This window comes from Choloepus didactylus, chromosome 5, assembly GCF_015220235.1.
Source record: "Choloepus didactylus isolate mChoDid1 chromosome 5, mChoDid1.pri, whole genome shotgun sequence".
NCBI classification, from domain to species: Eukaryota; Metazoa; Chordata; class Mammalia; order Pilosa; family Megalonychidae; genus Choloepus; species Choloepus didactylus.
Window position 1 is genome coordinate 141312242 of NC_051311.1, and position 26775 is coordinate 141339016.

Here is a 26775-nt window from a genome sequence, read left to right on the forward strand (position 1 = left end):
GGCACTTCGTAGGGCTCAAAAGATCCTGTAGGGTCCATGAAAGGAGATGCCTCCTGCCGTTTCGGTTCATTCATCTGAAGAGCCACTCTGTCCCCTGCTTTGGGTGTTTCCTGATCCCTTCAGATCAGGAAAACAGGTTTTTCCTTAGGACAAATGGGTGTGGATTATGAAAATATTATGCAAGATTAGTCAAACATTACACTGTTTCCTTCAGGAACTGTCCAGACACAAAAATTTCAGGCAGTTCAGTGTGGAGTTTGCTGCATGCAGGTGGATGAGGGCTGGTGGCGGGGGGTTGATGACCAGCTTCTTTAAGGGATTGATGTTGCCAGGTCCCAGAGCTCTACTACAGCCGGAGGAGGTAAGACTGTTTATCAAGAACTTTTCTTTGTGCCATAGCAACCTAAATGTTTTCCCTGGTCACAGAAAAAAGAGGCACAGAAAGTCTGCCTCCTTTCTCCCTCTTTCCCATCATAAGAATCTTTTGACTGTTCCGTTTCCAACAGGCTTGGATTGAATGCAGGAGAAATTGATCAGATAGGAGTTGTGAGAAACAAATAGAATGCTGTTAAATGCTCTGGGTGATCCAAGGGTTGACAAGTTCACTGGGGAAGAGACATGGGAATGAGTATAAAGTCTGGGTGATTTTTGTGGATAGAGGAGCAGTGTGGAAAAAATAATCTACAGTTATAGGGGCTACTAATAAGCAATTAAATGGTGCGGTCATGGAAACAAGCAGATTCCAAGGGAGCATATATAGAGAGAAGTCAAGGAGGTATGAACTCCTTTTCAGTATGGGGCTCCATTTCTGGTTTTCAGCCAGTGATATTCTTCGTGTGTACCCAAACATTGCAGAACAATTTTAGACTGCATAAATCAGAGTGGTACTTTGGTACCACATCATCAACAGATAGAAGTTGCTAATTAATAAAACATGTGCAGAACACTAATGAAATTGAATGTTCCAATCAGACAACAGAACACATTTACTTGTGTATATTTTTATCCCCTTATGTAATAAAAGCAGTTGTACTTTTAGTAGATATTCTTTTCACTTCTCCTGGTTGTGATGTGAGGCTGGCCCATTTCAATCACCATCACTAGGAAATTGTCAGGAGAGAGGAAAGTGGTGATTTCATAATTATTTATTTGTGTTTGACACTATGTAGTTAAATAATAACTTTACTGGATAATTCCCCCCAAATCCTACAAGATAAGAGATCAAGAAAAGAAGGGAGTTGAGGGAAATATTTTTTTTTTTAAGGAAGTTGTTGCAGGACTGCTGTTTTCATTCCTTTCACTAAAAGCAGTTAAAAATCCAATGAGGGAAATGCTTTGCTTCCTGCAGTGGTATAAAGAGAACCAGAGATAAATGGTATGCTCTTTCAATGGACTATATGGCCTCTAAAAAATGTCAGATTTGTGTGCTTGGATGTGTATGATAGCCACCATGCAGTCCTAAGTGAAAAAAGTCTGGAGGATAATAACTGGCAACAACTTTTATGATAATTACCTTGCAAGACTGAGAGTGTGGGGACATGAATTTCTCACTTCATTTTGTAGACAACTGTATCATTTAAAATGTTTGCAGTTAAAAAAAATTGTTTGCAATGAGCCAAACTGATATATTCCATATATAAAGAAAGAATGACTGAAGAAGGGGATGTGCATGAGAGACTGAGAACAAGAAAACAAAAGAGCCAGGGTGAAGACTGCAAGAATATGATTAGCAAGTGAAGCTTTTGGGAGGCCAGTGATCTATTTCATTATGAGATGATAAAGGTATTGTGTTAAGAAAATAAATAAACTATCTGTTTTGAATCATCTTTAATAGATTTTTTTTGCTAATAATATACTAGTTTTTTAATTAAACATTAAACTTTTAGCAAATTTAATGTAATATTTATAAAAGAGGGGCATCAGGGAAAGGAAGAGGAGTACATTTGGGAACCCACTTTAATTAAAAATAAAGAAAGAAAGAAAGAACTGGACTCCCAGAACCATGGGCAAACAGAACAACTTGGACACATTTCAGAGAATCACAGAGACATTAGGGTTGGGAAAGGAGAGGGACAGACCAGAAGATTAATAATAAAACTCTCTTTGTAAATACCATTTTATAATGTGCTTAATATTTCATAACCTGGTTATGGACATAAGTAGTTTTCCAAAGTTTTGTGTGTGTGTGTGTTTGCTTTGTTTGTCTTGTTTTTTTCTTTCTTGTGTGTGTGTGTGTGTGTGTGTGTGTGTTATAGGTTCTGGTAAATAACTATCGAAATATTTTCAGAAAAGAGAATTCATATCATATCTTAGACTTTTCATGTAAAAAACACCCAACCAGATTATAAGATCTTACTCATTTTCTACCTATTTATTTCTACTAAATCACTGATGTTTGATTATGACTCTCATAAAATAATTTAAGACAACCTATATGTCCCTCAAATGTCTCACAGAGAAATCTCAGGGATGGGAGGGATGGAGTATGAAGTTGGTGGAAAAGATGGCCAGGTCAGAGATGGCAAAGCTCAGAAAAAGAAAGCAGCTTGCTAAGTGTAAGAGCTATTAGGTAGTGGAGCCCAGACCTAAATTTAAGTCCGTCTGACTAAAAGCTTATGCTCCTAAGAAAAAAAAAAGGTTTTGCAAATGCAAAACATTACATAGTCAGGTAGATGTACTTAGAACCTTGTGTGTCTATTTGCACTTTCTGAAAGGGCAGTCTTATAGAACTGACAAAGCAGGTGGCTTCTCTGTGATGAGCTGTGACTGGTGCTGAAGAGTTTTTACTTGGAGATTGCCATGAAACTCTCATCCAGCACTAGTGACTCCACTTCGTAGGATAACAGGGGAAAGATGGGTGCTGTGGTAGACAGAATAATGCCCTTACATGGCAAAAGGGACTTCACAGATGTGATTAAATTAAGAATCTTGCTTTGGGGAGATTATTCTGGATTATCTGGGTGGGCCCAGTGTAGTCAGAAGGATTTTTATAAGAGGGAGGCAAGAAGGTCAAAATCAGAGAGAAGATATGTGGCAATGGCAGCAGATAGCATGATGCACTTTGAAGACGCAGGAAGGGGCCATGAGCCAAGGAAGACAGGCAGCCTCTAAAAGCTAGAAAAAACAAGGAAACAGATTCTCCTCTAGAGCCTCCAGAAAGGATGCAGCTCTGCTGTCATGTTGATTTTAACTTATAAAACCCATTTCAGTCTTCTGAACTCCAGAAATATGAGATAATAAATTTGTGTTGTTTTAAGCTGCTAAACTTGTGACTGTTAAAGTGGCAGGAGAAAACTAATAGAGATGGTAAAACCAGGCGTAGACAGAATCTAGGGTCAACTTCACCCCTTAGTGGTGTGATTCAGCCTGCTGAGTTCTGGGAATGCATCCACAGAGAACAGCAAGTGGCCTGCAGCCTGTCCTAAGCCAGGGCTGAGGAGAGAGTGGGCCTTGTGCATTGAAAAAAGTGGAAGGGGAAGTTTCATAGTAATATATTTTATCCACCTCCCTGACTTTGGTATTTACCCTTTCTCCTGTGGCTTCCTAAATGTGGTTTCTAACTCCCCAGGGTAAGAATGGTGCATGCGTTTGTGGGGTGGGGCAGGGGGGATGCTGGGAGATAGAACAGAGGATAGGGGCAGTGAAGGTCTTAATTGAAGGGCACTTTCATAATGACCTCATATAGGCATACTCTGCTTTAACAGTGCTCAAAGACAATTTTCCCAAGGAGCACTATAATGGGCTCTTCAAAGACACTCTCCAAGTCTACATTTTAACCTCCTTTTACATCTGTCTACTGAGATCTGAGACAGGAAATTGATTCCACTGTCACACAGCAATGTTAGACTAGCAGTTACATAGCCATATTTTCCTCTTCCTGAATTACAGCACATATTTTGATATGTAGTCCTTCAATGGTGCAAACTATTTGAAATTGAGATTGTTCCAAAAATCTTGACCATGATGGCTGGTTTTGAGGAAACATTTCCTGTTCTTGAATAATGAAAGTAACTAGAATTCATACAAAACCTTTAAAAGCCCCCTTATTTTTCCAAGATAGTTAGATGGAATCCTAAGCAAAGTCTGGGGAAGGGAACACAAAGTCATCACTCTTATTCTAAACCCCAATTTGCTAATCTAACTCAACTTTTGTAAAACTACATCCCAAAGATGTCCATGTTCTAATCCCCAGAACCTGTGAATATGTTACACTATATGAAAAAGGGGGATTGAGGTAGCAGACAGAATTAACATTGATAATCAGCTGACTTTATAATAGGGAGATTATCCTAGATTATCTGGTTGGGCCCATTATAATCACCATGGTCCTTAGATGTGGAAGAGAGAGAGAGAATTGTCAGTATGAGGGTTATGCAATCTGAAAAGAATTCACCAGTCATTGCTGGTTCTGTAGAGGGAGGGAGGTCCATGAGCCAAGGAGTGTGGGCAGCTTCTAAAAGCTGGAAAAGGCAAGGAAACAGGTCTCCCTAATAGCTTCCAGAAAGAACGCAGTCCTGCTGACAACTTGATTTTAGCCAGGTAGGACCAATTTTGGACTTCTGGCTTCTAGAACTACAAGATAATAAATTTGTATGGTTTTAAGCTACTAAGTTTGTGGTAATTTGTTACAGCCACAATAGGAAACTAATAGACTATAATAGGATCTTTTCAGTGAACTTGATCTTCTACCACAATCAATGTTTGAGATGAGGGAGGATAGGGATGGGATAATTAGAAAACGTTGCTGTGTGAGAGATGGATGAATCACTGATACTGGAAGGGCCTTATGGTTTGACTATGAGACATGTAGGCCATGAATTGTGTGCTTTTCTGGCATTCTTCCTTAACCTAAGGTCCAAAGAAAAAGCAGCATAATTAGAATGAAAACTATATAGCAAGATGCTCACTTCATCACACAGGGTATTTTCTGCATATTATAGAAAAATTGAACAACAATTCAGCCAAGGTCTTATGAAATAATTATCCTTGTATTTAATTCTTCAATATTTAACCATTCTCATTTGTTCAGACCTTTGCAAATTTGCAAGGACAAATTTAATTGCAAATAATTCATTATTTAAAGCCTACAGAAAAGGTTTCCTGAGCCAATTCCCATAGAGCAGACATCTTCCGAATCTCAATCTTACATCATCTTCCAGACGATGCAAAAGAAGAAATTGGGCAAATCACATAAACTCCCCAGCGTTCTTAGTTTGTGAAATCATGTGTAATTCCTTGAGACAGGCAGAGAATCTTGAATCTTAGATGTGGAAGAAACCCCAGAGATGATGGTAGCCCAAATTTCTCATTTTACACTTCAGAAAACCGAGGCAAGGTTGCACACTGCACTGTACTCTGCCTGTGCTCAGCACTGCACACTGCATTGCATTCTGCATGTATGCAAGACTGCACACTGCTATGCACACTGCCTGTGCCTCAGAAATTACGCGATTTTCCAGACTTGGTGTAAGACAGTATGAGGCAGAAATGAGAGATTTGTTTTTTGTTGTTGTTGTTTTTTACCTCGAAGCTTATAGTCTAGGTAGGAAGATAGGCAAATAATATTAACTTATAAACTTGTTTCTAAAGCATAATGACAGAGTTAATCACATAACCCAGACAGTTGTCCTTTACAGATACTCATTACTTTTTCAAAATCAAAGATTGTATTAATTTCTTTTCATTTTACAAAAAAATCGGTCAACTATTTTGAAAATATAGTTAAATAAAATGAGGAAAATAAAAATGTCTATAATCATAGCACTCAGAGATAACCACTCTTAAAATTGTTTTATATTTCCTTACAGGGTAATATTACATCTATACCTAAATACACACAGTTGTGTATCTATGTATATATTTCCAGTTTCTCTCAATATGTAAAGCTTTTAATAGTATCATCCTATACATAAACACGGACACCTACACACATATTTTAAGGGTATCCTGCTGCTATTGTCCCTTAGCACACCATCAAAAATATCTTATTTTAGAATCATTGAATGTCAGAGTAGGAGTGGATATACCAAATACAGTCTAGTCCAACTATTAACTTAATAAACTTTTTTTCAAAATAGTTTTAGATTTATAGAAAAATTGCAAAGTTAACTCAGAAAGTTCCCATATACTCCACACTCACCCCTATTATTAGTATCTTGCATTAGTATGGTACATTTGTTATAATTAATGAACCAATATTGATACATTGTTATTAACTAAAGTGTATGATTTTTCAAACTTCCTTTGTTTTCACCTAGCATCTTTTTTCCATTCCAGGATCCCATCCAGGAGATCATATTGCATTTTATCCTCATGTTTTCTTAGGCTGCTCTTGACCATGATAGTTTCTCAGACTTCCCTTCTTGTTTTTGATGACCTTGACATTTTTGATGAATACTGGTCAAGTATTTGTTAGAATGTCCCTCAATTGGGATTTGTCTGATCTTTTTCTCATGATTAGATCAGGATTATGGGTTTGGGGGAGGAAGACCACAGACGTAAATTACCACTCTCATCAGATAGCGTCAAGGGTACAATACTATCAGTCTGACCGATCAGTGTTGATCTTGACCTAGAACACCTCAATGAGGTAGGTGTGTCAGGTTTTTCCCCAGCAAAGTTATTCTTTTCCTCTTTTTGTACTGTGTTCTTTGGAAGGAAGTCTCTTACACACAGCCCACACCTAAAGAGTGGGGAGTTATGCTCCTTCTTGAGGGCAGAGTATCTACATAAGTGATTTGGAATTCTTCTAAACTGGAGATTTGTCTAATTTCCCACAATTATTTACTTATTCAATAATTTATAGCAGTATGGACCTATTGATATTTATTTTACATTTTCCTTTATAATTCAATACTGCTTTATTTATTTTGTTCCTCAAATGGTTTCAGCTTTGACCACTGGGAGCTCTTTCAGTTGGCTTCTTTGTCCCTTTGATATATTCCATATACCCTATCACTGGACTTTTTTAGACTTTCTTTACTTTCTAGCATGTCAAGATGTTATGGATTCATCTTTTATATTGTGTACCTCAAACCTGGAATCAGCCATTTCTCCAAGGAGCCTGGCTCCTTTTGTTGGAGAATGGTGTTAGAAACCAAGAACTGGGTAGTAGGTGTGCTCATTGCTACTGGGGTATTGTTGCTTCTAGGCTCTCTCAACTGACAGAGCAAGAAAATATGCATGTATATACTAACCCATGTATGCACACACATATATAAGTAAATAAATACATGTAAATATGTGTATATTTTTATATGTAACTATCTGTATCTACATTAAGCTGAACATACAACTCTAATACATTACCATATGGATAATTCTGGCCTCTTCCCCTTGTTCATCTGCTATCTCTCACTCCAACAGTAGAAAAACCTGGTTCTCACTATCTACCATTTATTTCCTTGAATCCCTGGCCCCTCTTGACTGTATATTTTTTTCCTTAAGTGAGACAAGAAGGTTACAGTGAGCCAGAGTGGGGAGAATATTCTTCCTCAACTGTGGATAAGGCTCTGGCAGAGTAGGCCTTTATTACGGAGAAGGAGCTGGGCATATTTCACAATCATTATTCTTCCCCTCCCTCTGCTAGACTCTTGAGGGGATCTTTCCTGAAGCTTCACTGTGAGACCCTGGTGAGTTTCCTGGAGGTACAGTCCACAAAAGTATGCAGCCTCATAAAATGAGGTGTTTCTCACTCTCATGCTGTACTATGCTCAGCCCCCAGAAATTCACCAAATTACCATTTCAGTAATTTGTCTCAGTAACTTCCGTTCCTGGTAAGCACATCTCAGATGTGTCTCTGGATTTTGGTGTTGTGATTTTCCCTAAGACCTCAGTTCTTGCATGTGACCAAGAAAATTTGTTGATTTCAGTTTGTCCAGCTTTTTCTTACTGTAAGGACATGAGCGACAATTTAGCTTTCTACCAGAAAAAAAGCTGAAACTAGAAGTGCCAACCAAAGTTTTTGATTCCTTTATAATGTCCCCACCCTGCCCCCCCCCAAAAAAAAAAAAAAATCAGTGAGCAAGTCTTTTCCTAAGTCCCACCAGGGACTGGAGCTCATGTTCCATCTCATTGCTGAGCATTAGAAAGTTGTTTTTCACATTGGCCCCACATCCCTTGCTATTTTTCCATGGTTCCATCCATCGGGTTTAATTCCATCCATCTCTGGTCTGCTTCCTTCTTCCACATGACCACCATTAAAGTATATGAAGACAGTGAACATATCCAATCTGATTCCTCTCCCTCAGGTTAAGCATCTGTTTCTTTGTTCCTCATTTGAGATCTTTCACCATCTAGCTCATTAAGAGTGCAGAGTGAAGGTTTATATTCATTATGATTGAGCACTCACTATGGCTCAGGTACTGAACCAGGGCCCTGCTGGGGATACACTGGTTAGCGAAAACATACACAGTTATTTTTCTTATGGGTCTTATGGCCTGGAGAGACAATGTCACTTAAAAACTTAAATAACTTTATGGGAGATACCCAGGAAAGAAAAAGCCAGATTTGTTTCAATAGAGTTTTACATTTATCTGCCTTCTGCAGTGTGAAGGGAGTCCATATTACTCAAAGTTAGGTAAATGACAAACACATTCCCCTGAAGAACTCTTTACTCAATATCAGTCTTTCTTATAAACTTCCTATTTGCTTCTGATCTGGTTTGAATACCTCCTCTGATTTTACCAGGCATGTTTCCATCATGCTAGGCTATTAGGCAGAAGTCTCAAGAGTAGCAACTTGTGGTAGAACACAATCTCAAATCCCAAGCAAGTTTAAAAAAATCCAAAAAACAGTCTTTGGTAGGTAGTTCACAAGAGGACAGGTGAATGTTTATTGACCTCTGGGTATATATAGGGTTAGTTTGACCCTATCTGAACCACATTTATCACTTAACCCAGATATAATGACATAGTGGAAAAATAAGTGTTTTATAGTTAGTAATATATGTATTCAAATCCTGATTCCTGATAACTATATGATCTGGGGGAATGTATTTAACCTGAGGTCCTCAGTCTCTTCACCTGTACAATGTGGATAATAATTCTGACTTCACAGGGCTAATACAAGTTTCACATAAGATAATGTCTGTAAAGTATCTACCATGGTGCTTGGCATTTAGTAGGCACCATATCGAGTCCCTTTCAGAGTTTGCTTTAACACAACTTTCTTTGTTAATACAACAAGATGGCTGGTGGGGAGGCTATAGATGCTAAAATGTGAGAAAAAAAATTCTTTTTTTAATAATCAAGGAAGAATTCAGCCCTTTTGCTTCTTCTCCGTAGGGTTGGGATGCATGAACTTGGCTCAGAGGTAAATACCAGGAAAAATGGCTATAAAGATTTCTTTTCTTTCAGTATTCCAGATAAACCCAGTTGATTTTGTGAACTGCTGGCCAAAGGATAAGGATATCATGTGGCGAGCTGCCCTGATGACATCCCTAAAATAACTCCCTAGCAAACTAAGGTTTATCAGGTGATCAAAGAGGTTCAATAGTGATCCATGAAGGCTTTTAGGTGCCCCCAAACTATTCATATTCACAGTGTTCATGTCATGGAATAGTAACACATGTAAGCTGTACCTCATCAGGATTGTAGCAGAAGCCTGGGCTTTCTTCTTACTAATTATGTGAGGGTTGCTGACATAAATGGTAATTATAAGGGTGTTGGTTCTTCTTGAACCACTGAAGAGCCATTTGGACTAAAATGGTCGGAACCACCAGCTTAGGAAAAATTAGGTATATTCTAGGTCAAGAAATCCATGGAAGAGGATATAAGAAGGGACAGGATAGGGTGTGTCCGTCAGTTATATTATATTTTATGATCTTGATATTTTTTGATTACCCAAGACAGTGTATAGGCAAGAGTTCTACTCACTGTTTTCAGTGAAATGTCCCTGGATATTTGATAATCTTCCTTCTAACCAAAACTATGGTGGCTTGGTAAAGAAAGGGCCAAAATCAGTGCCCACTTCTTATATTATTATGTCAAGTCAATTCAGTTCAATTTATCAAATTATTGAGCAATTATTTATTTTCTATGAGCAAAGTATATGGGGACACTGTCCACCTGCCTAGAGTGGCCTAGAAAACTTTCCCTAAATACCACTCATTTGTATTCTGACAGCATTTTATATCTCAGATACAGCAAAGCACAATTCACAACATATGCAGCCTTTTTAAGTCATGGCTAGTAGACTCATTTCAAGATTAAAGATTAGGGAGCTGCCTCCATTTTGTTACTTTTCAGTAAGGCCAGATTTTACGTATTAGTTGTTAAAAAGCCATTTCAGTTTTCTTATTGACTTTTTTCTATGCTTTAGAGTGGGTAATCTAAGTCATAAGAATGTATATCTTCCCTCATGGGAATCAGTAAAGTAATGTAGTAAAGATGATTTTTTCGTTGCCAGTTATAATGCATCCCATAAATGTTTTTATATTTCTTGAACTGGTCTGCATGTAAAAATACTTTATTGACCTATCTATCCTCTGTTAGCTTATTGTACATAGCATTAGATCTATTTGCTTATGATTCTAGTCAAAAAAAGAGTGAGAATGTCTTGTTTTTACATCCATAGTATCTGGAAGAGGGCTTGCCCAGAAATGGTGCTCAATAATTAATTGTTGAAATGAAGTAAAAACTGAACACAGTTTTGATCAAGGTCTCAAAAAGCTTGCAATCTACTAGGAGACAGCAGCCCTGCCAAAAAATCCTCATTATAACGTTCATTGTATTGAGTTTACAGGCAATATTTCACACATTATTCCTTTGACCCCTACAATAATTCTGTCATGGGAGCATCAGTAAATTATTGGCATTTTATTGATGAGAATATTGTGGCTCAGAAATTAAGATCTGCCCATCATTTCACAGCTAGTAAGTACTGGAGGAAGACTGGAAGTAAGCACTTAGTTAACTCCAAGACCTAAGGTCTTTATGCTTTTGTCTGGTCTAAAAGAGTGTTTCTTAACCTTGGCACTGCTGACATTTTGGGTCATATTCTTTGTTGGGTGTGGTTTGTACTGTGCACTGTAACATGTGTAGCAGCATCCTTGGCCTCTACCTACTAGATGCCAGTAGAAGCCCCAACCCAATTTTCACAATCAAAAATGTCTGTAGACATTGCAAATGTTCCCTGGGGGAGACCACTCCCAGTTTAGAATCATTGGTCTAATAGAATGCATGATGCTCTAAGTGCTCTGGGACATGTATAAGCAAAAAGAGGCAAAGATTGGCCCCCCTTCATAATGGAGGTGGCATTTGATTTGGATCATTATCAGAAAGATTGAATTGACCTAGCAGGATTTATTGTGATGAGAATGAATACCAAATATTTGCTGAGCATTTGTAGTGTGTTACATTTAATTCTAAGGGGGGAAATATAATAAGCATTGTTAAATGGCTTCCTAAAATGGAACACCATCTTAAAGTCCATCTAGTGGAACATAATGCTATCTGGGAACACTTAATCTCATGACATGCATTTAGCAGATAGATTTATCATATTATCTACTAAAGATTACTTAGAAAAGAATTGCCTCCCATTTATTCATGTTGCTTACTAACCTACAAATCAGTCCCAATCATCAGTTAATTGTACTGTACATGGAGATTGTGTTTCTAGTAAGTTTCTGGCTCATTGGGAATGTTCAAAACTATTGAGCAGAACCCCTGGACCGGCTTAGAAACTATCTCAACAAACACTACAAGCAATTCTCTGGCTTTGCTTGGTAGACATAGAACAGCTGGGTTAAATACTTCCCTACTATGCAGAATCATTGGAAAACTTAGAAAGATTCTCACATCCCTGAAATAATGTACTCTCCTTCCCTGAACTAACCATTTGGAAAGTGCAAAGGAGCTGTCAGCATACCTCTATTTGATCTCTAAGCATGTATTTATTTGTTGAGAGTATGGCTTTGGGAGTCAGATAGACCTAGCTCTACCTGAATCCTGACTCTACCTATTACTAGCTGTGTGAATGGGGATATCTGTAAACCTGTTTCCTCATGTATAAAATAGGAATAAGAATAACTTATGCCTAAGTTTGTTGAGAGAATCAAGTAAGAAAGTGTTAAAAAACTTTTATCTTGAGACTTGGAACAAGTCAATAATAAGTGGTGGTCGTCATTATCATCTCATCATCTTATTTTCAGCATCAGTGTTAAGCCCCAAATTTCAGTATAGGAAGGACTTCGCTGAAGTAAGAGTAGAAACCTTTGAAGTTGTGTTTACATAATCCTTTTTATAAGACAGAAAACACTTCAATTAGTCATAATGAAGAATGGGGGTTTGATGGAGATGCTAGGGAGGGCAAAGCTCCCTCCCTCACCCTCAGACTGTCTCTGACCATTGAAGCCATCATCACCATCATCATCCTCATCATCTGTTAGACATGTTCCCCCTGGTGAAGGTGAGAAGAGTGGCACAACACTTCTAAAGTCTAAAATAATAGGTCTTTTAAATGCATAATAACACAAAGGGAGTGTTGTGTGTAGAAAAACAATGTCAAGAAGCAAAACTGGTCAGACTTCAACAAGAAGAAAGGATGCACTAACCAGAAACAATGATTCTGAAATGCTGCTCTTGGGACTAGCTATATCAGAATTGTTGTAGCAGTGAATGATAATACAGATTTTCTTATCCCACCCAGACCTAATGACTAAAAAAACCCTAAGAACAGAGATTTGCCTACACAGTCGGGTTTGAGAACCCTTGAACCAAAAGTTTCAACTATTTGTCCTCGAGTAAAAATGGGTGTCTCTCCTTATGACAGTTTGAACCCATTAGACATTTCCAAATACTCTTCAAGCAAGCTGATAAGTATAATTTGGCTTCTCATGTAGATCAAAGGTTTTAATTCTCTAGAGCTCACAAGCCTGCTTTTGCTTTGGGCACTCTTAATCCTCCCCCATATCCCATCCCCATCCTACCCTCCATCTTGGCCAAGACCCTCTTCTCCAGACTCCTTCCTGAAGTGAACTTATTCATCATCTTGGCTTCAATTAGGAGATATTTGGTGGCTGGTCATGCATGTTAGCTGAGATTTCATTACTGAGCTCTAGACCCATGTGTTGGGGATTGAATCTTGTCCCCTATGAAAGACACACTCAAGTCTTAAATGCATTCCCATGGGTGTGAACCCATTTGTAAGTAGGACCTTTGAAGATGTTACTATCAGTTAAGGTGTGGACTCCTTTGTGAATACGACCGTATTTGAAGATCCTTTGCAAATGAGGCCAATTTGAATCAGGGTGGGCCTTAATCCACATAACTGGAGGCGTTATAAGGAGAGGAAGTTCTGATGCAGTCAGTGCATCAGAAGTAGAAGCTGGAAGTCAGAAGAAGCCAAAGAAGAGAGATCATCAGGTGACAGAACGCTACAGACTCTGGGAGCAATCATGGCCTTGCTGACATCCTGAATTTTGGACTTCTAGCCTTCAAAACTATGATACAATAAATACTTGTTGTTTAAGCCAACCCATTGTGTGGCATCTGTCCTAGCTCTAGGATCTTAGTCCTAGCCTGTGGTAGATTGAATTATGCACCCCAGAAAAAAATGTTAATTTTAATCTTATTCCTGTGGGTGTGAACCCATCTATAAACAGGACCTTTTGAAGATATTATTTTTAGTTAAGGTGTGGCTAACTGAATCAGGGTGGACTTTAATCCATATTGCTGGAGGCCTTATAAAGAAAACCCAGAAGTCATAGAATTCAGAAAGGACAGGACATTGCCACATGATTGCAGAGATACAAGCCAATAAACCCCAAGGATTGCCAGCAGCCAACACCAGAATGCAACAGATTCTGTAGAAAGCCAGCATTGCTGATGTCTTGATTCTGGACTTCTTCTCAGAACTGTGAGCTAACAAATGCTTGTTGTTTAAGCCAACCCATTGTGTGGCATTTGTCATAGCCACCTGGCAAACTAAGATAGGGCCTCAGTTTCTTCATCCCTGCCATCCTACTAGTGGGTTACTGTCTAGATCCAGAAAGATTAAGGTTATGAAAATCACTTACTACTTAAAAATATAGAAAAGTCACAGCATCACTTTCCCAATCTCACCTGCCATCTCCCTTACCTCCATACTAATTGGAGCACCTCCCATTTGAGTTTATTTCCCTCTCCCCTACCTTCTTGGCTAATTCTTATACTTCTTTAAGATCAAACTGAGACTCCACATTTTCCAGGATGCATTCCCCAGACCCTCAAAGCTGGCTAAGTGCTCCACCCATGAGCTCCCAAAGGACCCTTTATTTTTCCCAAAAAACACCTAGCAACCATATTGTCATTTTGGATTTACTTCTTTGTTGCCTCTATTGGACACTGAATTACTTCAACTTGCTTTAAGTATCTCTTTGTCACTAACAATGATATTCTTCCATATGCTGGAGGACAGACCTGGAAGGAAGTGTTCTATTTGAAAGAGTTTTCTTAGAATAACAATGCTTTGGCTATGAATTAACCATTGTTTCAGAGACCTCATCACATATTCATTTTCATGAAGACAGCTTTGTTTTGATTCAGTGAGGCACAGTGATGCACCTTGAAGTTAACTATGACTCTGTAGAGGAAACTGATTTTCCCAAGATCACTCTAGTTGGGACTAGGTTTAGATAGGTTCCTGATCTCCTCATTTCTAATGGAGTCTTCAAGGTACTGCATACTCTGGTGGTTTGGAGCTGTATGTACCACAGAAAAAACCTGTTCTTAAACATAATCCATTCTTGTGGGTGAGAACCCATTGCAAGTAGGATCTTTTGATGAATTACTTCAGTTAAGGTATGACCTAATTCAATCAGGATGGGTTGTAATCCTATTACTGGAGCACTTTATAAGAAGAATGAAATTGAGACACAGAGAAAAAAAAGCTGAAGGGAGCAAGAATCTGAAATTCGACAGAACCCAGAGGACAATGGAGAGGTCAGGAGAGGCCGCCATGTGCATTGCCGTATGACAGAGGAGCCAAGGACCAGGGATCACTGGCAGCCAGCCCCAGAATGCCAGTCTTTGGGAAGAAAGAATTGCCTTGATGATGCCTTGATTTGGACTTTCTCCTGGCCTCAAAACCGAGAGCCATCAAAGTCTGACTGTTTAAGCCATCCTTTTGCATGGTATTTGCTTGAGTAGCCTAGGAACTAATATGTATATACTCACAACTAATAGGTAATTTAAAAAATGGATAATTAAGGCTTACTTTTGTGGAGGCAATTGCATGCCCATTTTTACTAAAAAGTCAATTATATTAAAATCTTCTAGAATGAAAACTGTTAAAATAGGAACTTCATTTTGCAAGTGTAGTAGTTCTGGATATGCTTTGTCAATTAACTTTATCCAAGACCACCATGTCCCAGTGGGTGTTGCAACAGGTTCTGGTCTTTTCAGGGCTAAGTGAATAGTAAATACCACAGGAGGAAAGAAGGCTGTTTGTTATCTCAGGGTCAAGAAACATCTGGGCTGCTGAGAGTCTCAGCTCCTGGTAGTCAAGAGGTGGGAAAAGTGTTAAGACAAGAGAGAACTGCCATCCTAGGCTGAGGGCTAGTTTGTAGGGGATGACAGGATTCTAATCCTGCTTGTGGACACTGGGAGTTCTGCAGCAGACCCTCAAAAACTGTCACAGATGTAGAGGGAAGTGTCTATAAGTCTCCCTCCCTTCATTTCTTCTGCTTTTCAACCTCAGTACTTCATTTTCTCTCTTTTATGTATTGGGGTTCCTCCTTCTTTGAAGTTAAATATAATTTAAAATGCATAATGTTTTTCTCATCATTTCAAATTCTGACAGTGCAGCTTATTGAAATGAAAAGTACTGAAATGCATGACTCAAGAATAGGATTATTTGTAGGTAGTACTTTAGCATAATGTCATTCATAATGGTGCATGCTAAATGTGCCTGTGAAATTTAATTTAAAAAATAAGATTGATAATGTGCTTATTTACCTTTCTAATGTGAAATTAAATCTCATCTTTCAACTAAAGTATCCCAAAGGTATTGAAATTCCAAGGAGGATACGACTGACTGTGTTAGCCCCTACAGTTTGGCCCCCTTCTTTATGGTGGTGTGCGTATGTTTATGTTTTGTTCCCTCTGAACTTCCCAATAGCAGCCCCTGTGAATTGAATCTCTCCACCCTGAATATCAAGTTCTACTGTCCTCATTTCCAGTGATGGTTTGCAATGCAAATGGTTGGGCTGGTAACACATAGGACCGTGACCATGGTAACCAAAGGAAGACAAGCTTGTTTTACTTCCTCAGTGAAGTGCATTCTAGTCCTGCAACCAGACTGATACCACTGCCAACAGATCAAAGGGCATGAAAGGAACAGCAAGTGGTTTCATAGAAATAAAAGCACAACTGGAACCACTGTGTTTGTTTCCCATACACACTTCCACTGAGTCCAGGATTGGTTACTAATAACTCTCGCCATCTCTAACTACTGCTCTCGTTGCTGTAGAGAGGCGAGTAAAGAGTATCACTACATATCTTTGCTTCCAAGTTGACCATGGCTTTTGGACAGACTGTCCTGGCTTTATATGACTTTTAAACTGGGGCAGACAGGAACCCAGGTCACAGTTGTATAGTCACAAGGACTTTTCAGTCTTTGCAGCTGTGCCACTCAAGAAGACAGGAAGGCACCCAAGACCTCCACAAAGCCTTTGAGAGCAACTACAGCAAGCTACAAGGGCCAGCTCTCTACCGGTCTTCTTGATTCTGGTATAGTAGCTTTTATACTTGGGTTTTGTTTTGTTTTTCCCAGCCTGTGGGTAAAGGGGCATTAACTCTGTTCTAATTTTCTCTCAGTTGGAATGAAAGGGCAGCTATAGCAGGTTCTAAAACTTCTTAACCTGCAGCTGTGTTTCTGGGTGATTCCTAGGAAGAGAGACTATTAGCAATAAAATAAGGTGAAGCAATCTAATTGTCATGGATCCTGGCCTGGATAATTTTAATTCTCCCTTGAATGCCTGAATGGTGTCATTAACACCAAAAGGTCTAAGACACAGGGGATGGGAGTGCTCTAGGCTCAGTCATTAGGTTGTTTCCCCTATATTCTGAATAATATTTTAAACAATGTTTATGAAACAAGATTCAGGGATTATAGTTGCCCTTCCTTCTGTAGCTATTCTTTGTATCTTGGGGCTCCTGACCCATTTTCACTGATTTTTTTCCCCATACCCCCTAAGGACTAATTCATTAAGAAGAAGCTAAAGAAATGAAATAAGCTTCAGTGGCAGAGAGATTCCAAAACGAGCCGAGAGATCACTCTGGTGGGCACTCTTACGCACACTTTAGACAACCTTTTTTAGGTTCTAAAGAATTGGGGTAGCTGGTGGTGGATACCTGAAACTATTAAACTACAACCCAGAACCTATGAATCTCGAAGTCAGTTGTATAAAAATGTAGCTTATGAGGGGTGACAGTGGGATTGGGAATGCCATAAGGACCAAACTCCACTTTGTCTAGTTTATGGATCGATGTGTAGAAAAGTAGGGGAAGCAAACAAACAGACAAAGGTACCTAGTGTTCTTTTTTACTTCAATTGCTCTTTTTCACTCTAATTATTATTCTTGTTATTTTTGTGTGTGTGCTAATGAAGGTGTCAGGGATTGATTTAGGTGATGAATGTACAACTATGTAATGGTACTGTAAACAATCGAAAGTACAATTTGTTTTGTATGACTGCGTGGTATGTGAATATATCTCAATAAAATGATGATTAAAAAAAAAAAAAAAAAAAAAAAAAGAAGAAGCTAAAGAGTTAAACTCTTTAGTTTCTAACTAATGAGTGAATTCACTAAATATGAAAACTGAGCTTGAACGTGCTGGGGCCAGGTGGAGTCTTCTGGTAGAAGCAGAACCTGCTATAAAGGTGAAGATTTCTCCTTTTCAAAGAGCTGAGAAAGCTGATTCAGGGATAGGATTGCCAGATAAAATACTGGACACCCAATTACATTTGAATTGCATATGAACAATGATTTTTTTTTATAAGTATATCCTAAACATTGCATGGCCCATTCTTATGATAAAAATTATTTGTTTATCTGAAATTCAAATATGACTGGGCATCCTGTATTTTTATTTGCTAAACCAGGCATCTTTTATTCAAGGATGAAAATTGAAGAAGGCTGTAAGAAGACAGAATCCATTTCACACTAGAAACTTCTCGCTATAATTTTCCATTTAGCTGGGGCTAAAACCTTAAAAGGAGGAAGCAAAACAATCATACAAAGTCCAGAGTTTAGTGATATATGCTTCATAATATTAACACCTGGGATTGTTATCAGTTTCCTGACTAGATACTGCAAAGGATTATGATCATGATTACATGTAGGATTTGTGCCCATCTGATAGTTGGGACCTCAGAGTGGGGCCTAAATAGCTTTGCTCAGAGCTTCTCTACCAATGTGTCCCAGTGAGTGTCCTAGTGAAGGGAAATATTTGATTCCTTTTCTCTGGGGCAGGGCATGGAGATTTCCAAGGGTGGCCACTTCCCAGCTTCCCCAGAGCTCCAGAGGGGAACAAAAAGGGAGCTGGGTCCAAAGGCTAAAAAAGCTGGAAAGCGTTTTCCAATTTATAAGGGCATAGTTTGGGCAAGGTGATTTCTACATTCTACAAAGGTAAGTTGAGCAAGTTGAATTTTTTAGGAAGAAGGAAATAATATAGAGATAATTAATTTTATTTGGTAATTTTTATAATTATACCACAGGGCACAGAAGAAAATATTTTAAAGCGTGTATATTTTTCTGATTATGAAAATAATTCATGATCATGATAAAAGTTTACCAAATATGGAGAAGTATGAGAAAAAAAATTCAATTATACCCATCCCACCACCACCAAGAGAGGTTCCCTATCAACATTCTGGGCTAATTCCTCTCAATTTTGAGATAATATTATATTTTATATATACAATTCGATAAACTGTTTCTTTTACTTCATTGTGTATATGTCTATTTTGGGGAAGTTTTTTTTATACAATTAAAGTTTATGGTAGTGGCAGTGTTAATATTGAATAATATACTGCATCCTTTATTACAAAAGGATGGGTCTACAAATAAGGACAGTTTTATTTCCTCCTTTATAATCTGTATGCCTTGTATTTCCTTTCTTGCTTTATTGAACTGATTAGGAGTTCTAGAACAAGGCTGAATAGAAGTGACATCTTTGCCTTGTTAGTGATTTGAGGGGGAAATTTTCAGTCTTTCACGGTTAGGTGTGATATCAGCTGTAGGTTTTAAACAGATGCCTTTTGAATTTGAGGAATTTCACTTGTGTTCCTAGTTTGCTAAGAGTTTTTGATAATGAATGGGTGTTGAATTTTGTCTGTTGTCTTTTCTGCATCTGTTAAGTGATCATTTGGTTTTTCTCTTTTATTCTGTTAATACGGTATATTATATTGATCAATATTTTAATAAATAAATCTTGCATTCCTGGTCCTGATGTATTATCTGTTCTATTTGTTGCTGGGTTTATTTGCTCACGTTTTGTTTAGGATTTTTGCATTTGCATTAATGAAGGCCTATAGTTTTCTTTTCTTGTAATATCTTTATCAAATTTTGTTCTCAGAGTAATAGTGGCCCCATAACGTGAATTGAGAAGTGTCCCTTCTTTCTCTATGCTCAGAAAGTTTGTGTACTAATTGGTGCTATTTTGCCTTGAAAAGTTTGGTAGAATTCACCAATGAAGACATCTGCCCCCAAGGTTTCCCAGTGGGAAGGATTTTAATTACAAATTCAAATTCTTTAATGAATTTTTCATTAAAGTTGTCATTCAAATTTTTAAATTTTTTCCTTTGTTAGTTTTAGTAAGTTATGTTTTCCAATAAATTAGTCATTTCATCTATTTTGTCAAATATGTTGCCATAAAGTTTTTCATAATAGTCATCTTTTTAAATGTCTGTAGAATCTGTTGTGATATACCCCTTCCTTAGGGTTTTAATCACTTTTTTTTTTTCAAAAAAAAACTTTTCAGATGCCTAACAGTTGAGTTTGCTAGTTTGCTTTTTCTGTTTTCTATTTCATTGATTTCTGTGCTTATTTTTATTATTTCCTTTCCTCTACTTCCTCTGTGTTTAATTTTTCCTCCTTTCCTATCTTCTGAAGGTGGGACACAGGCAATTTATTTTCTAGATTTCTTCTTTTCTCTAAGTACTAGTTAACCTGCATCCCACAATTTTGATATATTGTATTTTCATTAATTTTTTTTTTTTTTATCATCATTTTATTGAGATATATTCACATACCACGCAGTCATACAAAACAAATTGTACTTTCGATTGTTTACAGTACCATTACATAGTTGTACATTCATCACCTAAATCAATCCCTGACACCTTCATTAGCACACACACAAAAATAACAAGAATAATAATTAGAGTGAAAAAGAGCAATTGAAGTAAAAAAGAACACTAGGTACCTTTGTCTGTTTGTTTGCTTCCCCTACTTTTCTACACATCGATCCATAAACTAGACAAAGTGGAGTTTGGTCCTTATGGCATTCCCAATCCCACTGTCACCCCTCATAAGCTACATTTTTTTTTTTTTTTTTTTTTTTTTTTTTTTTTAATCATCATTTTATTGAGATACATTCACATACCACGCAGTCATACAAAACAAATTGTACTTTCGATTGTTTACAGTACCATTACATAGTTGTACATTCATCACCTAAATCAATCCCTGACACCTTCATTAGCACACACACAAAAATAACAAGAATAATAATTAGAGTGAAAAAGAGCAATTGAAGTAAAAAAGAACACTAGGTACCTTTGTCTGTTTGTTTGCTTCCCCTACTTTTCTACACATCGATCCATAAACTAGACAAAGTGGAGTTTGGTCCTTATGGCATTCCCAATCCCACTGTCACCCCTCATAAGCTACATTTTTATACAACTGTCTTCGAGATTCATGGGTTCTGGGTTGTAGTTTAATAGTTTCAGGTATCCACCACCAGCTACCCCAATTCTTTAGAACCTAAAAAAGGTTGTCTAAAGTGTGCGTAAGAGTGCCCACCAGAGTGATCTCTCGGCTCGTTTTGGAATCTCTCTGCCACTGAAGCTTATTTCATTTCCTTTCACATCCCCCTTTTGGTCAAGAAGACGTTCTCCATCCCACAATGCCGGGTCTACATTCCTCCCCGGGAGTCATATTCCACGTTGCCAGGGAGATTCACTTCCCTGGGTGTCTGATCCCACGTAGGGGGGAGGGCAGTGATTTCACCTTTCAAGTTGGCTTAGCCAGAGAGAGAGGGCCACATCTGAGCAACAAAGAGGCATTCAGGAGGAGACTCTTAGGCACAAATACAGGGAGGCCTAGCCTCTCCTTTGCAGCAACCGTCTTCCCAAGGGTAAAACTTATGGTAGAGGGCTCAACCCATCAAACCACCAGTCCCCTATGTCTGTGGTCATGTTAGCAACCATGGAGGTGGGGTAGGCGAATACCCCTGCATTCTCCACAGGCTCCTCAAGGGGGCACTACATCGTTTTTTTTTTTTTTTTTTCCTTGTTTGTCTTTTTTCTTTTTTTTTTTTTTTTTTTAACTTTCCCTTCTTTTTTCAAATCAACTGTATGAAAAAAAAGTTAAAAAGAAAACAAACATACAATAAAAGAACATTTCAAAGAGACCATAACAAGGGAGTAAGAAAAAGACAACTAACCTAAGATAACTGCTTAACTTCCAACATGTTCCTACTTTACCCCAAGAAAGTTACATACTATAGCAACATTTCAGTGAACTTGTTCCTACTACATCCATCAGAAATTAACAGACCATAGTCATTTCTGGGCATCCCCAGAACGTTAAATAGCTTATCTGTTCTTCTTGGATTATTGTTCCCCCTTCCTTAATTGCTCTCTACTGCTAGTTCCCCTACATTCTACATTATAAACCATTTGTTTTACATTTTTCAAAGTTCACATTAGTGGTAGCATATAATATTTCTCTTTTTGTGCCTGGCTTATTTCGCTCAGCATTATGTCTTCAAGGTTCATCCATGTTGTCATATGTTTCACCAGATCGTTCCTTCTTACTGCCGCGTAGTATTCCATCGTGTGTATATACCACATTTTATTTGTCCACTCATCTGTTGATGGACATTTGGGTTGTTTCCATCTCTTGGCAATTGTGAATAATGCTGCTATGAACATTGGCGTGCAGATATCTGTTCGTGTCACTGCTTTCCGATCTTCCGGGTATATCCCGAGAAGTGCAATCGCTGGATCGAATGGTAGCTCTATCTCTAGTTTTCTAAGGAACTGCCAGACTGACTTCCAGAGTGGCTGAACCATTATACAGTCCCACCAACAATGAATAAGAGTTCCAATTTCTCCACATCCCCTCCAGCATTTGTAGTTTCCTGTTTGTTTAATGGCAGCCATTCTAACCGGTGTTAGATGGTATCTCATTGTGGTCTTAATTTGCATCTCTCTAATAGCTAGTGAAGCTGAACATTTTTTCATGTGTTTCTTGGCCATTTGTATTTCCTCTTCAGAGAACTGTCTTTTCATATCTTTTGCCCATTTTATAATTGGGCTGTCTGTACTATTGTCATTGAGTTGTAGGATTTCTTTGTATATGCAAGATATCAGTCTTTTGTCAGATACATGGTTTCCAAAAATTTTTTCCCATTGAGTTGGCTGCCTCTTTACCTTTTTGAGAAATTCCTTTGAGGTGCAGAAACTTCTAAGCTTGAGGAGTTCCCATTTATCTATTTTCTCTTTTGTTGCTTGTGCTTTGGGTGTAAAGTCTAGGAAGTGGCCTCCTAATACAAGGTCTTGAAGATGTTTTCCTACATTATCTTCTAGGAGTTTTATGGTACTTTCTTTTATATTGAGATCTTTGGTCCATTTTGAGTTAATTTTTGTGTAGGGGGTGAGGTAGGGGTCCTCTTTCATTCTTTTGGATATGGATATCCAATTCTCCCAGCCCCATTTGTTGAAAAGACCATTATGGCTCAGTTCGGTGACTTTGGGGGCCTTATCAAAGATCAGTCGGCCATAGATCTGAGGGTCTATCTCTGAATTCTCAATTCGATTCCATTGATCTATATGTCTATCTTTGTGCCAGTACCATGCTGTTTTGGCAACTGTGGCTTTATAATAAGCTTCAAAGTCAGGGAGTGTAAGTCCTCCCACTTCGTTTTTCTTTTTTAAAGTGTCCTTAGCAATTCGAGGCATCTTCCCTTTCCAAATAAATTTGATAACTAGCTTTTCCAAGTCTGCAAAGTAGGTTGTTGGAATTTTGATTGGGATTGCATTGAATCTGTAGATGAGTTTGGGTAGAATTGACATCTTAATGACATTTAGCCTTCCTATCCATGAACATGGAATATTTTTCCATCTTTTAAGGTCCCCTTCTATTTCTTTTAGTAGAGTTATGTAGTTTTCTTTGTATAGGTCTTTTACATCTTTGGTTAAGTTTATTCCTAGGTACTTGATTTTTTTAGTTGCTATTGAAAATGGTATCTTTTTCTTGAGTGTCTCTTCAGTTTGTTCATTTCTAGCATATAGAAACATTACTGACTTATGTGCATTAATCTTGTATCCCGCTACTTTGCTAAATTTGTTTATTAGCTCTAGTAGGTGTATCGTTGATTTCTCAGGGTTTTCTAGATATAAGATCATATCGTCTGCAAACAATGACAGTTTTACTTCTTCTTTTCCAATTTGGATGCCTTTTATTTCTTTGTCTTGCCGGATTGCCCTGGCTAGCACTTCCAGCACAATGTTGAATAACAGTGGTGACAGCGGGCATCCTTGTCTTGTTCCTGATCTTAGAGGGAAGGCTTTCAGTCTCTCACCATTGAGTACTATGCTGGCTGTGGGTTTTTCATATATGCTCTTTATCATGTTGAGGAAGTTTCCTTCAATTCCTACCTTTTGAAGTGTTTTTATCAAAAACGGATGTTGGATTTTGTCAAATGCTTTTTCAGCATCTATTGAGATGATCAATTGATTTTTCCCTTTCGAGTTTTTAATGTGTTGTAATACATTGATTGTTTTTCTTATGTTGAACCATCCTTGCATGCCTGGAATGAACCCCACTTGGTCATGGTGTATGATTTTTTTAATGTGTCTTTGGATTCGATTTGCAAGTATTTTGTTGAGGATTTTTGCATCTATATTCATTAGGGAGATTGGCCGGTAGTTTTCCTTTTTTGTAGCATCTTTGCCTGGTTTTGGTATTAGATTGATGTTAGCTTCATAAAATGAATTAGGTAGTGTTCCATTTTTTTCAATGTTTTGAAAGAGTTTGAGTAAGATTGGTGTCAGTTCTTTCTGGAAAGTTTGGTAGAATTCCCCTGTGAAGCCATCTGGCCCTGGGCATTTATTTGTGGGAAGATTTTTGATGACTGATTGGATCTCTTTGCTTGTGATGGGTTGGTTGAGGTCTTCTATTTCTTCTCTGGTCAGTCTAGGTTGTTCATATGTTTCCAGGAAATTGTCCATTTCTTCTACATTATCCAGTTTGTTGCCATACAGTTGTTCATAATATCCTCTTATAATTTTTTTAATTTCTTCAGGATCTGCAGTTATGTCACCTTTTTCATTCATTATTTTGTTTATATGGGTCTTCTCTCTTTTTGATTTTGTCAGTCTAGCTAGGGGCTTGTCAATCTTGTTGATCTTCTCAAAGAACCAACTTTTGGTGATATTTATCCTTTCTATTGTTTTTTTGTTCTCTATGTCATTTATTTCTGCTTTAATCCTTGTTATTTCTTTTCTTGTACTTGGTTTAGGATTGGTTTGCTGTTCATTTTCTAGCTTCTTCAGTTGATCCATTAGTTCTTTGATTTTGGCTCTTTCTTCCTTTTTAATATATGCATTTAGTGCTATAAATTTCCCCCTTAGCACTGCTTTTGCTGCATCCCATAGGTTTTGGTATGTTGTGTTCTCATTTTCATTCGTCTCTATATATTTAGCAATTTCTCTTGCTATTTCTTCTTTAACCCACTGATTGTTTAGGAGTGTGTTGTTTAACCTCCAGGTATTTGTGAATTTTCTAAGTCTCTGATGGTTATTGACTTCTAATTGTATTCCATTGTGGTCAGAGAATGTGCTTTGAATAATTTCAATCTTTTTAAATTTATTGAGGCTTGTTTTATGTCCCAGCATATGATCTATTCTGGAGAAAGTTCCGTGAGCACTAGAAAAGTATGTGTATCCTGTTGATTTGGGATGTAATGTCCTGTAGATGTCTGTTAAATCTAATTCATTTATCAGATTGTTTAGGTTTTCAATTTCCTTATTGGTCTTCTGTCTGGTTGATCTATCTATAGGAGAGAGTGATGTGTTGAAGTCTCCCACAATTATTGTGGAAACATCAATTGCTTCCTTTAGTTTTGCCAATGTTTCTCTCATGTATTTTGTGGCACCTTGATTGGGTGCATAGACATTTACGATTGTTATTTCTTCTTGCTGAATTGCCCCTTTTATTAGTATGTAGTGGCCTTCTTTGTCTCTCAAAACATCCCTGCATTTGAAGTCTATTTTATCTGAGATTAATATTGCTACACCTGCTTTCTTTTGGCTGTAGCTTGCATGAAATATTTTTTTCCATCCTTTCACTTTCAGTTTCTTTGTGTCCCTGTGTCTAAGATGAGTCTCTTGTATGCAACATATTGATGGTTCATTTTTTTTGATCCATTCCGCGAATCTATATCTTTTAATTGGGGAGTTTAATCCATTTACATTCAACGTTAAAACCGTGAAGGCATTTCTTGAATCGGCCATCTTATCCTTTGGATTATGTTTGCCATGTTTTTCCCTCTCTCTATTAATATCCTTTATTGTACCCATACCGAATCTCTTTAGTACTGAACCTTTCTCCAAGTCTCTCTGTCCTGTCTTTGTTTCTCTGTCTGTAGGGCTCCCTTTAGTATCTCCAGTAGGGCAGGTCTCTTGTTAGCAAATTCTCTCAGCATTTCTTTGTCTGTGAAAAATTTAAGCTCTCCCTCAAATTTGAAGGAGAGCTTTGCTGGATAAAGTATTCTTGGCTGGAAATTCCTCTCACTCAGAATTTTAAATATATCGTGCCACTGCCTTCTCGCCTCCATGGTGGCTGCTGAGTAGTCACTACTTAGTCTTATGCTGTTTCCTTTGTATGTGGTGAATTGCTTTTCTCTTGCTGCTTTCAGAACTTGCTCCTTCTCTTCTATGTTTGACAGTGTGATCAGTATATGTCTCGGAGTGGGTTTTTTTGGATTTATTCTATTTGGAGTTCGCTGAGCATTTATGATTTGTGTATTTATGTTGTTTAGAAGATTTGGGAAGTTTTCCCCAACAATTTCTTTGAATACTCTTCCTAGACCTTTACCCTTTTCTTCCCCTTCTGGGACACCAATGAGTCTTATATTCGGACGTTTCATATTATCTATCATATCCCTGAGGTCCATTTCGAGTTTTTCAATTTTTTTCCCCATTCTTTCTTTTATGTTTTCATTTTCCATTCTGTCATCTTCCAGGTCACTGATTCGTTGTTCAACTTCCTCTAGTCTTGTACTATGAGTGTCCAGAATCTTTTTAATTTGGTCAACAGTTTCTTTAATTTCCATAAGATCATCCATTTTTTTATTTAGTCTTGCAATGTCTTCTTTATGCTCTTCTAGGGTCTTCTTGATTTCCTTCATATCCCGTACTAGGGTCTCATTGTTCATCTTTAGTTCTTTGAGTAGCTGCTCTAGGTGTGTCTCTTCTGGTCTTTTGATTTGGGTGCTTGGGCTTGGGTTATCCATATCGTCTGGTTTTTTCATATGCTTTATAATTTTCTGTTGTTTTTGG

At 37.8% G+C, this 26775-nt stretch overlaps 1 protein-coding gene across 6 annotated transcripts in view; it reads left to right on the top strand.

Moving 5' to 3' along the window:
- The first annotated feature begins 255 nt into the window (after positions 1-255).
- ITPRID1 (ITPR interacting domain containing 1) overlaps positions 256-26775 on the top strand; it is a 155475-nt gene continuing 128955 nt past the window's right edge. For 4 of the 6 annotated variants that reach the window (XM_037837018.1, XM_037837019.1, XM_037837013.1 and 1 more), the window contains exon 1: positions 18516-18613. The gene's annotated coding sequence lies outside the window, so the exon portion shown is untranslated. Of the gene's footprint in view, positions 362-16328; positions 16713-18515; positions 18614-26775 lie in introns of those variants that run through there. The other 2 variants (XM_037837014.1, XM_037837016.1) reach the window with 2 other exon arrangements.